Here is a 14,779-nt window from a genome sequence, read left to right as displayed (position 1 = left end):
TCTCGGCTATGAAAAATCTTATCAAAAAGTTAGGCATCGCATTTTGAAGGTAAAGAGTAGTTCTTTACGATGCTATTGTCAGTTTGTGAAAAAAAATTTTTTTGCGATATTACGGGGCCTCGAACACATCAAACTAACGGGTTTTTGACCCTTTTAGGTTAGAATATCTCGAAAACTGAGGGTGATGGAATTTTTCTGAGGTCAGATTCGGATTCATCGCAGCAAAAACCTTCGGGTATAGTAGGTCTGGTCTCTGGTTCTGAGAATTGTTGGCCTGTGTTATCGACGTGATCGTCGTTTCATTTTGTGTCACGTCAGCTGACAAGATGTCTGCTCGCTAAGGGCCCAACAATAATAATAATTGCATGGAATGACACATAATTTTATTTTGCAAAGTGGGCAGTAGCGATTTTTAAATATACGTGTGTTTATATATCATTTTCTTATTTTAATAAAGCTATTTAATTATGTCATAAAAATATTACAATAAGAAATAATTTTTGCCTAAGCTAATAAAAAAATTAAAGTTTTGTCCCTTACAATTGGTATCATTGTTTGGCCCTCAGAGTGCAGATATTTTGGAGTCTTGGCTCTCGCCCACTCAACCTTTAAGACTCAATTGCGAATTCTTACGTTCCTTAATTTCGTTTGACATAGACAGGTTAGGTTTATACCGACGAGTTTTATGAGTTAGATTCAAATCCCATTGTCAAAAACATTTTAAAGTATTTTTTCAAATTCCTTCGCATTTTAAAGATCTTAAAAAAACTTCGAAAGGTTTTAAAGGATTTAAAATATTTCAGCTTATTTTTAAAGATTATAAGGAACTCTTTAACGGATTCCGGAAATTGAATGGGATTTCAGAGGATTTAAAATATGAGAGGAAGTCTTATAAGGTTCCTAGAACTTTTCTGATTCATTTTATCAGTTCATAGTAATTTCTAAGAATTTAAATTATTTCAAGAGTTTTTAAGATATTCCAATGCATTTTCAAGAGAGTCAAACTATAATCGAAAATTGTCTAATACTTTTTAAAAATGAGTTAAAATATTTTTTATTCAATACATAAAAGACAAAAACATCTGTTTTCCAACTATTAAATATTTTTGAATATTACTTTTTATTTCAGAAAATTAATTCGCATTCTCTTAGTTTATTAAGAAATAATTCTGTTTATAAGAAATATGGAAAATGGATGTGATGTCAAAAGGCTCCATAAGCCTTTCAAATAAATTTGTAGCGTAAATAATTTTATTAGTTAAAATATTGTTTCCATTTAAATTTCTGGCAATATAGCTTAAAAAAACGTAAAATTATTAAAAATGATAGAAAACAGATTCCCAACAAACAATTTGTTTACCATATAAAAATTGCTTCTTTATTGTATCATGATCGAATATCTTTATATAATGTAAATGTAAGAAACGTCGGCGATTAAAACAATTTTCCTATAATTGACAAGCACCGGGAACGTCAAATAGAAATTTAAAAAAATTTTAAATTATATTTATTTAGGAAAAAATTAAGAAAAAATGAAAAAAACTTGCTTTGTTATTTTTATGATTTAAACTTTACTCATACGATCTACTGAGCAGCCTTACCGTTTTTAAACTTCTAAATTATGTATACATATATATTTTTTTTCAAAAGTGCATTTATATATTAGAGGATCTTTGATTTTTCAAGAAAATTGACAAGAGTTGTTATTAAAATCTTGTAGGGCATTTAAAAATCAAATTTTGTCTTTTCTTAACTTTTTTTCATGCCATACTTTATTTGGCTTGAAAGGTTCATTTTCGTGTGTTTTTTTGGAATTTTGTAAATGCTATAATTGTACTAATTTTGGGTTTTATGAAAAAGGCATTAGGATCAATTGTTCGACTTTTTGAACACTATGAATATCCATACAGAGAATTTTTTAATTTTTAAAAAAGTAGTCTCGAAAATATTCAAAACGTGCCCACTTTTTGAATTTTTATCCAAAATGGCAACTGAAGCCAAGTGTTCGCGAGTTTAGTTTCACAAGTAATTGATTTGGTACAATGTAAAATTCCGCTTTTTAATTTTTAGCAAAAAATCGGGGTACTGGGAGAGCGAATCAGAGTGATAAAGAAGTTATAAAATCCACACGCTTAATTCTGAGTTGAGACAAAGAATTTGATTGTAAGTCAACCCTCATCAAGATTCTTAGCAACATCTTTATGGGATACCCAAACATTCTGCTTTTTCCAGAACAAGCTTGTAATCCAAATTTGTCGGGCTCAACCATTCGAATATAGTTGCCAGGAGTTTACGGTAAAATAGTTATGAACCTAAAAGCTTGTTACCTTGGATCTTTGACTTTGATCTATGGTTATTTAATTATCCGTGTTACATTGTTGCATAATCTGAACAACGTCGAAGGAACTGTGGAGTTTAGAAAAGTACGAGTTTTTAAAGAAATGAAAGTCTATGGCAAGATACCTGCAAGGTTTCGTAAAAATGTTAATTAAAGAAACTTAATTATTACATATTTACTACGCTAATATTGGACACTCAATTAAATCATAGGCTTTGCATTTTCAGCAGCTAGAAGAAGCATCCTGGACGCATTAGTCGTCCTAAAAATTTGCTATTGATGCAATTTTTAAAACTTTGCTCTTGATAAGTAAACCCTATTTCGTACAGATTGATATGCAAGGAGAGGTGGTGGAATCTGTCTTTACCTAAACGATAGCTTAAGGGGTGCTGTCGACAGAGTGACTCCATTATCAACTCATCCGTAAACTGAGTTTCTTTTTATTGAGGCTAGATGCACAGAAGATAGTGCTTTGGTAGGTATTTATTTATAAAGTGCTAAACGCCTCCTTTGGAAGTAATCTAGAGTCAGAAATTTTTTCCAATATTCCCAATTACCATAAAATTATTATCACAGGTGATTTTAATACTAATCTAAACTCAACGATCAGCTAAACTGAATATTTAAGGTCCATAGTACATGCATCAAGACTGTCAATTGTTTTATACATCTACACATTATACATACAGATCTAGTGCTCGGATAGATCCTATTATAGTGGATGACCTCAAAAAGGTTTTCTCTTATTCGCAGCATCCCATTTCCTTTTTATCTGACCATGAACTTATTAATATCAATTTTAAATTTACTAATATCTTTACTTCTAGCACATTTCAGATTTCAATACGCAATCTCTGAAACATAGATGAATCTGATTTCATTGACTGGCTTACAACACATGAATGGGAAAAAATTTATTTTGAGCACCTCTGAAATTAGAATACCGATAAAAGAATATGATAATAAATTTATATTAGAGAAAAAACGAAAAATACTGCGATCTAAGCCGAATTCCGGAAAATTAGGAATCTTGTACAAACCAAAATCCGTGATGCTTATAGTCAATACAACTTTAACTCGATTGAAAACAGAAACAAAAATGAAAACGTATAACTCCTTTCAAGGCAATTGGGGTGTATCTCTCACAAGCCTACTTCTAGAGACTCGTCTTTTTCCCCAAATGCTCTCTTGAATACCTTTACAACCTCTTCATTGACTGGGTGACTTTTGTGTACTCTTGGAAATACTCCACCACCTTCTTTTGATGGCACTAACTTTTTTCGGACATCTCTTCTGAATTTGTTTTGAAAAAACTAAATGACGTCAAATTTAATGTAATGGGGATTGATGGAATTTCTATTGAAATGATCTGCTTATCACTTACGATTATTGTTTCGGTCCTCCTGCACATTTACAATTCCTCCCTTCAGGTTGAAATAGTTCCTGATCCATGGAAAATGGAGGTTATTAGACCAATTCCAAAAGTTTCCAAGCCTATCTCTTCCAAAGATTTTCCCCTATTTCTATTGTAAATGCAATCACTAAAGCATTTAAACGTATTCTTTATCCCCAACTAATGGATTACATAAATTCCAACAATCTTATTGATCTCCTACAGTCCGGCTTTCGTGCAGGACACAGCACTATTTATTCGTCACTTAAAGTTACTATTGCTATCAAACTGGATATGGATAAAAGGGAAATTACGGTCGTTGTCTTATTTGATTTCTCAAAGCCATTTGATATGGTGGACCATCAACGCTTATTATTTAAACTAAAACATTTAAAAATTTCAAACACTGTCATCAAATGGCTTGCTTCATATTTAAGTAATCGATCACAGAAAGTAACTACTGGTAAGAGTGAGTGATCGGACTGGGTCCGCGTTAGGAGTGGCGTTCCTCAATGTTCCATCCTTGCCCCTATCTTATCCAATCTCTATACTTTTGATATTGAAGGTGAACTTAAATACTGTAATTACCATGAATATGCGGATGATTTTAAGTTCGACATTTCGGGACCTATTTCCCCTATCAATCGATTGCTAAGTTGGAAACAGGAAGAAATTAATTCTGTGGCCCATTGGGCTGTGGAAAATTATTTAGCTTTCAGCCCTAGTAAAACAACCGCACGGCAAATGTTATAGGGCCTTAACATATCCCTCTTGTCGAAAACTAACCGCCCTACCTCCATTACAGGTTAATAAACTTAACATCCCCTTTGTCGAGTCGGTTTCAGATCTGGGCTTGATACGAAATCGAAACTTGTCTTGAAAGAAGATGATGTATAAAACATCTGGGAAAACTTTCCGAATAATTTAGCAACTAAATAGGAACAAAAATTTCCTTCCGACTTTCACTCGGATTCTTCTCGTAAAAAGCCTCATCCTTCCAATTTTTGACTACGGCTGTTTTAGTGCATGATGGCATTACTTATAACCTTCATGTGAAACTCGAGCTTTTTATCAATGCATGCATCAGATTTATTCACAATATTCCTGGGAGTTAACACATAACACAATTTAGAGAAAAAGCTGGATTTTTTATTGTAGCCAAGAGAAAACAATTCTTTAAGGGTAACTTGATGTATTTAGTAATGATAAATAAAGATCCTCAGTATCTTTACTTTGTCCAGACAAATCTACGATTCTAGAATCTACGATCTAGAATCTAGAATCTACGATTCTAGACTACCAATATATTTGAAATAATTAATAAGCAATAAATCATGTTCTAGGTTCATCTAAAAGTATAAAATAAAATTGTTTTTTAGTAAAATTATACATAAATATATTAATCGTTGTGCTGTACTATTCTTAGTATACCAAGAAAACAAAAAATAATTATGTATTTCATTTATGATTATTATACTAGATCAGTTTTTATCGCAAAGATTTATTTTTTTCTGAAAACGATCTCAAATTGTTTTTCTCATAGCTTCGTGCTTTGATCACCTCCGTTGGCCAAGGGTTTATTATTTGAAGTCTTCTGAAACAACTGCGTTTGACAAAGTCGGAATTTAAGTAGCGTGTATGAAATTGCATCTGCTGAAAACACGAAATATATTTATAAATTTTTATGCAAAATGTGTATTTTTTTCTAAACCTTTTCAAGTAATTAATTTACGTTGCTTTTTTCTATCCAATTTGTTCTTAGACCTTATCAAATTGATAATTTCGCCGAATAATCACCCTTTGAAACAACATAAAGTAGCATAATCTATATTCCTTCCTTTATTGATCATGAGAACTGTTTTTTTCAACAATTTAGCAGCAGAGATGTATGATGGGCAATTTAATTAACTTGGATTTTGAAAAAAAATTATATTAAGAAAAATTATAAGCTCTTCCCCGAAAAGAACTTTGCAAAATTTAATTAATTTCAATATATTAAAAACGTTTAGAGAAACTATTTATGATATAACATTATCATAAATACTAAAGTACCATTGTAAGGAGTCATCGGAAATTCATTAATACTTGATTCCGCCAACCAAAATTTGGCGCATTTACTAAAAGATAGCCGAACTCTAGATTTTTTAATGAATATTTTTTAAGAAATCATCAATTGTTGTAAATCCAGCGGGCACACAATTTGGCGACGTCTTTACGACATCGTTACGACATCTTTACTGCATCTTTACGACATTCTATGTCCATGTCGTTTCGATGTCTTTGCGATAACGTAAAGACATCGTCAGATCATACGACTTTTTTACGATATCGTAAAGACACCTTAACGACATGGACATAGGATGTCGTAAAATTGTCGTACAGATGTCGTAACTATGTCGGACAGACGTCGCCAAACTTTCTGCCCACTGGAAAGGTACAAAGTATGACCTAGATAACCCCATGAAAAGTTAAAACTATTCGTTAAAAAGTATCTAAACTGTGAATTTCTTTATAAAAATTGTTTGAGAAATTGAAAAATAGTATCTTTTTCAATCAATATTAATAGAACAATATTTGATGCTAGATTTTACACATATTTATATGAAGTATAAATATTCAAATTAATAAATATTTTCAATCCCGGATAACACCATTTTTGAATTAATTTGTTGTTCAAATATGGAAAGAACGGTAGCTCTTAAGAGTGATAAGGAAAAATGTAAATTTTATTAACAAATAAAAAAGAACCAATTTTTTATCAAATATATTTATAACACAATATATACCTTTTTTCTGGTAACGACGTATTTCAAGATTATATAAATTGCGATAACAGTTTTAGTGATTTGAGTAATAATTTTTTTTTTTTAAATAGATCTGATGAAATGTAAATATTCGTAAAGTATTATCTTATCGCCCATAATCTAAGAGATAACAACATTATGATATGGGCATTTTTCAGCCAGATGAATCACTGAAATATTCATCAGTTACGTTGTTCATAACATTATTTTTAATTTATTCATCAATCTTCTCACTAATAAGGAAAAATGAGAAATATTTCTTTGCTCGTCTTATTCTCGGCGTTTATTCACAATTCTATTGGTAAATATAATAATATATCTCTTATAATAAATACATTTCGTAAAGCTATACGCATATAAGAAATTTTGTGATTTAATATAAGTTATATCCCAAGTGTTTTTTTCTTTTAAACCTTTTTTAAGGTTGTCCCAAATAGGCGTGACTCTAAAGAATTTCAAAGAATTCATAGAGAATTCCAATAAGTTGAAAATACATCTCATACAACATATGCCGGAATACACAGTTCATTCAAATGTTCCGTGACAGATTTTTTTTCTAAGCATGCTGAAGGCAATACGGTTTACTCTCTGCATGGAATGCTTACTCTGTTTCGTTGTGACCCGTGTGGAAATTTTTTTATGGCGCTAGTTGGGCTCAAACTAGAAAAAACGTGGCCTAAAAGTGGGGATTTAGATCAAACTAAACCACAAATAAAACGCCAAAACCGGCCAGAGCTTAAGACACTGACCGAATTAGCCCCAACATGGCTTTCGTGATTTTGTGCCAGTGGGCACACAATTTGGCGACGTCTTTACGACATCGTTACGACAAGTTTACGACATCCTTTGTCCATGTCGTTAAAGTATCTTTACGATATTGTAAATAAGTCGTATGATCTGACGATGTCTTTACGATATCGCAAAGACACCGAAACGACATGGACATAGGATGTCGTAAAGTTGTCGTAAAGATGTCGTAATGATGCCGTAAAGACGTCGCAAAATTTTGTGCCTACTGGGAAGTTTATAACAAAACAGTTTTTTTATTTGTCTAAAGTTATCTCTTTTTTATCTATTGAAATAATTAGCAGACCCTAAAATAAATTCAGGATTTCTAGTCTATACTCAGATGTTGGTTATAAATCTTATTTCGAGAAAAACTCTAAACTATTTTTCTGAAAATATCCAATAATCATCAAACTTTCACAAAATTAGAAGTGGTTAACCCTTTGAGGCATGGTGGGAATACCGTATTCTCACCTTTTTTCATATCATTTTTTTGCGATTTCAGAGTAGTTTTTAGTGGATTTTACACAGATTTTTTTAAATTTCATGCTCGCAGTATGATAGAAAATTGAAATTTTTGTGCAAAAGTACTAAAATTTTAAAATTCTTCATTATATCCGTATGAAAATGGCTAGTTAAGGGTTTTTGGGGTCGCTGAATACGAATCTGAACTCAGATTTAAAAAATTTCAAATGGCGGACCCAATATGGCTCCCGAAATTGATAATATTTTTGGATTTTTTCTGAAAATTGGTATACAGAAGTTTTCGGGGTCGCTGATCACGAATCTGAAATCAGACCTTAAAAATCCAAAATGACGTATACAATATGAGGGGTCAAAATAATAAAAGTTTCTGGATTTTTTTAAAAATTTGTGTACAGGGATTTTTGGAGTCACTGATCACGAATCTGAATTTAGATTTTGAAAATTCAGAAAATTGGTACTAATCCATGTTTCAAGTGAGTAGGTCTATATTTTTTCAAACCTTAATATTCTAAATATTTGTCATTTTGAATACAGATTCAAGATCAGCGACCCCCTGCCTGTGCCAAATTTCAAAAAACAATTTAGAAATATTTTGAATTTTGGCCCGCCATTTTTAATGTCCAAAATCTAAGTTCAGATTCGTGATCAAAGATACCAAAAACCCCTGTACGCCAATTGAAAAAAAATCCAAATTTTTGCCGCCATATTGGATCGGCCATTTTAAATTTTAAAAATCTGAGTTCGGATTCGTGATTAGCGACTCCAAAAAACCCCTGTATAACAATTCTAAAAAAAATCCAAAAATATTTCAAATTTAAGTCGCCATATTGGATCCACCATTTTGAATTTTCTAAATCTAAGTTCAGATTCATGATCAGTAATCCCAAAATCCCCCGTATGCTAATTTTTAGAAAAAAAATATGCCAACCATTAGCCACCATATTGGACTCGCCATTTTGAATTTTCAAAATCTGAGTTCAGATTCGTAATCAGCGACCCCAAAAACCCCTATGTACCAATTTCCATAAAAACTCATTTCTCGGAAAAATGTATGCCGGAAAGGGTTAAATTAATTTACATCGATAATTGTATTTTTCATCAATAAAATTATGAGAAGAGTGAAATTATTTTGGATCAAGCAACTAAATGATAATAATTATAATTATATAAAATTATTATATCAAAATAATCAAGTTTTAGAGGCTAGTTGAAAAAAGTGAGGATAATTATATTAAAATTCGAGGTCCTGACTGGTTCGTGAAATGACGATTACGTACAATCCTTGTGATTATTGTATTTTCCTGCAAGAAAGGAAAAAAAAGAAAAATCAATGCCTGTAGAAAAAAAATTAAAGATGCCGTCGTTACAGCGACTAATAAATATATATTTTGTTCGCCTTATTTTTTTAGAGATTTTAAAACCGGTAGAAGGATCTTTATATGTTTGGTTATATGAATAAACCTTAATTACTTATGATTTATTTACTTATTTTCGTTTTTGTTCTGGAACCTTGGAATATTGGAAATAGCTCGATGCCTCCGAACGCAACAAGTGCTTTTCACTTTGAGCATCTTTCATAATTTGAATTACACTTTAATTAATAATACAGACGGAATGACAAAAATACTCGCCATCATAACCTCAAAACAACTTACTTATCATCTACTTGTGTTCAAGAGGTTCAATATAGAGCCCGACATTTAGCAATTTCCACACAAGGAGTCTGACGCACTTTAATTCAACGCAATCAGATCCGGCGCTTGTGCGAAGTGTACGTTTGAAATTATTCGGATTCTTTAGTTAGTCACAATATGAATAATGAAACAAATAAGTGCAATCAGGTTTTCTTTGAAACCACTCAAAATTCTTCAAAAACGTGTAATACTTCACAATGCTCTTCTTCAGTGTAGGACTGTCACCAGTCCATTAAACGAAATCTGTTGCTGCTAAACCAGGCTGCACTTTCGTCTCTTGTATCTGAGAATAGGCTATGAACATCGCGCACCCTTTTTTTTGGTCGAAAACGACATGCCATCAGTGTTGCCAGATCCATGCTTAAGCAACTCGCTGGTTGGGTGCGCTCGTGTCGCACGGAAACCGCGCACGTTTTCTTCCAATTTTCCGCTCTCTGTCTCTTTTACTCTGATGACTTTTCTGCTGGCTGTCTACCAGTACTCACGCGCGCCACGTGCCTTCTTGTAGACAGTTGAACTTTTTCCGTTTCGACGATAAAAGAGTGAATCACTATTTCGATTTCTGTCAGTGTTAACGTCTCGACCAATCAGAGCGCTGGTGCCGACGTTGACAGCAGTAGTTCCAAAGTAAGCAGTCTACACGATTCAAAATCGAGTTAATTTAATTTGACTTTGATTCGCACGGAAGATTACAGCCAATTGCTTTCGCAACTTCGGCATTCGGAGGTACTGCCCTTGCGCCAGATGCGCGTAAGAAAAACACGGCACGGCTTATTAATGCGATGGTGACGGGTTGTCGCGTCGTGTCCTTCTTAAACCACCTAGCGCAAGCGCAGTAAGACTACATGCCAAAGTTGGGATCACTAACTCTATAGTGTGAACACTACCTACACTTGTTTGAAGTTCTTGTGATAAAATTTAAAAATTTAGTTGACGCTTGTATGCAACGAGTGCACGCACATGTTCGACCTTCCAGTCCGTGACGCATGAGGTGGGACCTCTTCTCTCGGGTCAAACTCTTGATAATTTCATGCGTACACTGCACTTCAGCGACTGAATTAATTGCTATAAAACAAAGTGCGTTAGGCTCAGAATGAACCAGAGTAATTAAAGTTTAAGAAATTTAAATCAGGATAAAATTCCAATAAAAAATCACTTTTAACGTACAATAATCAAATTGATGCAAAGTCCTGTTAAAAAGAAAAAACAAGAAACCAACGACCAAATTTGGAAAACAACGAAGAGAAAAAACCCTATGCTAATCAGAACAAAGTTTAATTTTCGAACAAAAATAAAAAAGAGGGGAAAAAAAATGAGAAGGCAGCAAATCACATTTCCTTCCTTCTCTTTTTCTTTTATTCGTCTTTTTCATTTTTATCTCTATCAAATTACAATAAAATAAATTTTAAAATAAAAATAAAAAACAAACAAATTGCATTACCAACTTTCAGTACTCGTACAGTGCCCTTATTAAGGCAAGAAAAATGTAATAGGCAGAAATTGATAGCACCGAAGAACAAGTTCTCTCTCTTCGATGCCTGAGAATTGAGTGAGGTTCAGAAGTCCAATCTGTTGTAAACAAATAATAGATATTATTCATATTAAATTAATAGATAACTTTTTTCTTGTTTTTTAATATAAAACATTTTTCACGAATTCTTTCCTTCTCTCATTATTTACACTATGCAAAATTTGGACATTATGCCAGTCAAACTCATGGTCAACATCAATAAAGTGGAACAACAAAAGTATTAAACAAACTATATTCCTTTAACTCTTTCCAATTATCTGCGAGAAAAATATATAACTCTGTTTATTTTTGATTTGATATTTAAAATTTTACCGGAATATATACTTTTTATATACTAATTAGTAATAATATTAAAATCCCAACCCCTAATTACGTCTATGTGCAAAAAACTGATTCTATTATCTTGTCCTATTTCATAATTAAGTTGAAGTTTTAGATGAAAACTGTTAAAAGTATCAATGACCATCTGCAACTTTGCTAGAGGAACATATAATAAGGTGTCTTCGGCAAACGGAAATAAAAAGGCAAAACAAAATGTAATTTCCCGAACGCCAAAACCTCCAAATCTTCGTTAAAATAAGTTGAGTTCATAATAAAATCTATCCCTTCAATAAAATCTTCTTGACATAATCGAGTACGAGTTTTAACGTTATCCCACCTATTTAAAAATGCCTGTTCAACTAATTCAAGGGGTATGCTCGGAAATATTGCAACAGCTTTCAAAGAAATCATTACATGGTCTTCCACAATCGTTTCTTGAATAATATTTTTTATAAATTTCGTGCTTTAGAGATAGCCATCTTTGTGAATTTGTTTCAAACCAAAAGATCTTGCAAGGGCTGTATTTTCAATATTAATATCAGTCCATCTTATATCCTTTCCCAGAAGTCCTTTCTTTCCCCAATTGTCAAGTCTCTCAAAAGTGTCTCTTTGTAATTTTTTTAGCGGATTTTCATGTAATAATTAAAAATTATTATATTTAGAAAACAAATTCTCCATATCCCTAACAAAATCCGATTTTTCCACACAAACACTAATACTGCCTTTATCAGCATTCATGCAACAATATCAGGGTTGTTTCTAAGAAACTCTTTTGTCATCATGAAACCTTTAGAAAACAAAACAGACCCGTACTTTTTTGAATGAACTGTGCATACAGAAAATGAATGTAAATGTGGCAATTCCTGTTTATCTTCCTGCAGACAATTTCACGATTACTGTTGACAAAACGAAATTAGGTACTTGTCTCTCCGGAAAAAAAAGTATGCCGAGAGAGCGTACATGGGAAAATTCAATTCTCCGTTTCTTGTTGCAGAAGTAAGATCGCAGTCTGCCTATTCACCTAAGGGAGATCCGACTCCAACTGTTTCTCAATCTGGACGTTTTAATTCTCCCGAGAGAAATAATTATCTTGAAACACCTCTTTCTCCTACCAGGCATCAGTCCCCGCCTTCTCCGGTCAGGCTCAGGTCAAGGTCTCCACTTGCAAGATATCTTCCAGAACTTTTGGTAGAATGTGGACTTGAACAACTGAAATTGATTCGACTTATTCCCAACGCAAATCGAAACATGCTATTTGAGATTCGGAGATACACTTTTCCTCGCGATAAGCCAATTCGAGTGAGAGGAAAATCTAATATTCTTGGACCAATTTCAAGCGAAGAAGAAAGTGTGTTATCAACGTCCACGGGAGACATCTTTGGAATATTTGAGAGAAATAATAAAGTTCTTCGTGGAATATATACTACAATGAGACATCATGCTGAATATGTAGTTGAAAAACGGGTGAAATTCAACATGAACAGTGGCACGGTTCAATATATGACTCCACAAGAAATCAAGGAATCTCCATTAGGGAGCAATCGCTTAGTTTCAAAGAATTTTAAAACAATAGTTTTGGACGAATTTCGTCCAAGGGATAATTTTCACCTCAGACATTGAATAATGCATGGACTTATGTCTTTAATTTCATGGTAATTTGACCGAATTTTGAACAACAAAAAACTTCTATCAGGAAGAAATTTCATTATTAGACAATTAATCCATTTTGAAAAGTCCAAAGTTGTAATTTGGATAAACCGATCATTTTTATCCTATGAAAAAGGTTTTTTTTCTAAATAAAAGGTAATAAGGTTGCGTATAAATGTATTGCTATGAATGTTTAAAAAAGGTGTCCTTCTGGCTGTCTGTCGTCTGTGCCCTGTAGGCACGATGACTTTTGAAAAATTGATCAGATTCGATTCTGCTTTGGCACACTTTCTTAAGTGCCTAAAAAGAAAGAACGAGTTCGAAAAACATCTATTTTGAATGAAAATTCAAAAAGTGAGCGCATTTCAAAATGTTTGAAACCATACTTTTTCAAGAATAAAAAATTTTATCCGCGGTTATACATAGTACTCAGAAACTTAGGCGATTGATCCTGATGATTTTTTCCATAAAAAGAAAATTATCATAGTTAGAGAAGCTTGAAAATGAAAGAAAAACTAAAATGAATATTTAAGGCCAGACAACGCATGATTTGAAAAAAGTCGATAGAAGAAAAAATTTGATTTTTGAAAGCCATACAAGATTTTCTTAATTTTTTAACTTTGTCGAAAATTTAGAAATTTAAAATTTGATCCGACAAAAGATAATAAAAAATTTCTAAAATAGCATTTTATGGTCAAACTAAGCATCCTAAAATGTAAGATTAAAAATGAAAAATTAAATTTTTGGAAAAAGGAGACAAGAGATGAAAAAAATTTGAAGACAAAATTTGATTAATCAAAAAAGATCTACACGTTTGTTTTAAACTCTTGTTATATGAATATATAAAAATAAAAATCGATACTTTTGGAGAAAGGATACAAGATGCAATAACATTTTATTTAACAAAAATTTTTGCCATAATTATATCTAAAATAAATATGAAAAATTTAATTAATGAAAAAATAACACAAGTAACAATAAAATGTTTAATAATAATTTTTCAATAATTAGAATGCGCATTTTTTAAGGACAACAATAAGACAATGAAAATACTTTTTTCCAATACTAATGCATATTATGATTGGTAGTCGTGTACATTTTTGAAAATGATATACGTTTTTCAGATTGGCTAAGAATAATATTTAATGCAAAATAAGAAAGAAATATTGAAGTAATCATTAAAAATAAAATTTAGACTTTATTTTGCAATTGTTGTCGATGCTTTGGCCCCTAATTTTAAAAGGCTCGCGCATAAATTTGGGGCGAATTCAAAGACCGAACCGAATTTTTTGCATTGATAACACAGGCTCACAAAAAAAACAAAAGTGTCTGTGCAATTGACCAGACCTATATATTCTTATGTATTTTTCGACGCTGAATCCGAATTTGCAATAAAAAAGTAGGGTCCAGCTACTTTTTTATGGGGTTTTGCTCGATAAACCTAATTTTTACGGGGTTTTCATGGTTTTTTTTAAATAAAAAAAAATAAAGAAAAATTTTATTTTTTTGACTTCAGAATCGAATTCTACGGGAAAAAATACATCGAAAACCATGTTTTGATTTTTTTTACAAAAATTTCAACCCACCATACGGCGATGAAAAGGCAGAAAATCGCGAAAAGTGAAAATTTGCTTCAAATTTGATTAAAATCACATTAAAATCAAGTTTTACGATTTCAAACCGATTTATAAACATTGAAAATACTTTACTGGGGGTTTTTGAGGTCGCTGATCACGAATTTTAAGTCACTTTTTTCAAAAAACAACTCCTAGTCGGCGT

This window comes from Belonocnema kinseyi, chromosome 4 (genome assembly GCF_010883055.1).
Source record: "Belonocnema kinseyi isolate 2016_QV_RU_SX_M_011 chromosome 4, B_treatae_v1, whole genome shotgun sequence".
Classification (NCBI taxonomy): Eukaryota; Metazoa; Arthropoda; class Insecta; order Hymenoptera; family Cynipidae; genus Belonocnema; species Belonocnema kinseyi.
This window is presented reverse-complemented; position numbering follows the sequence as displayed.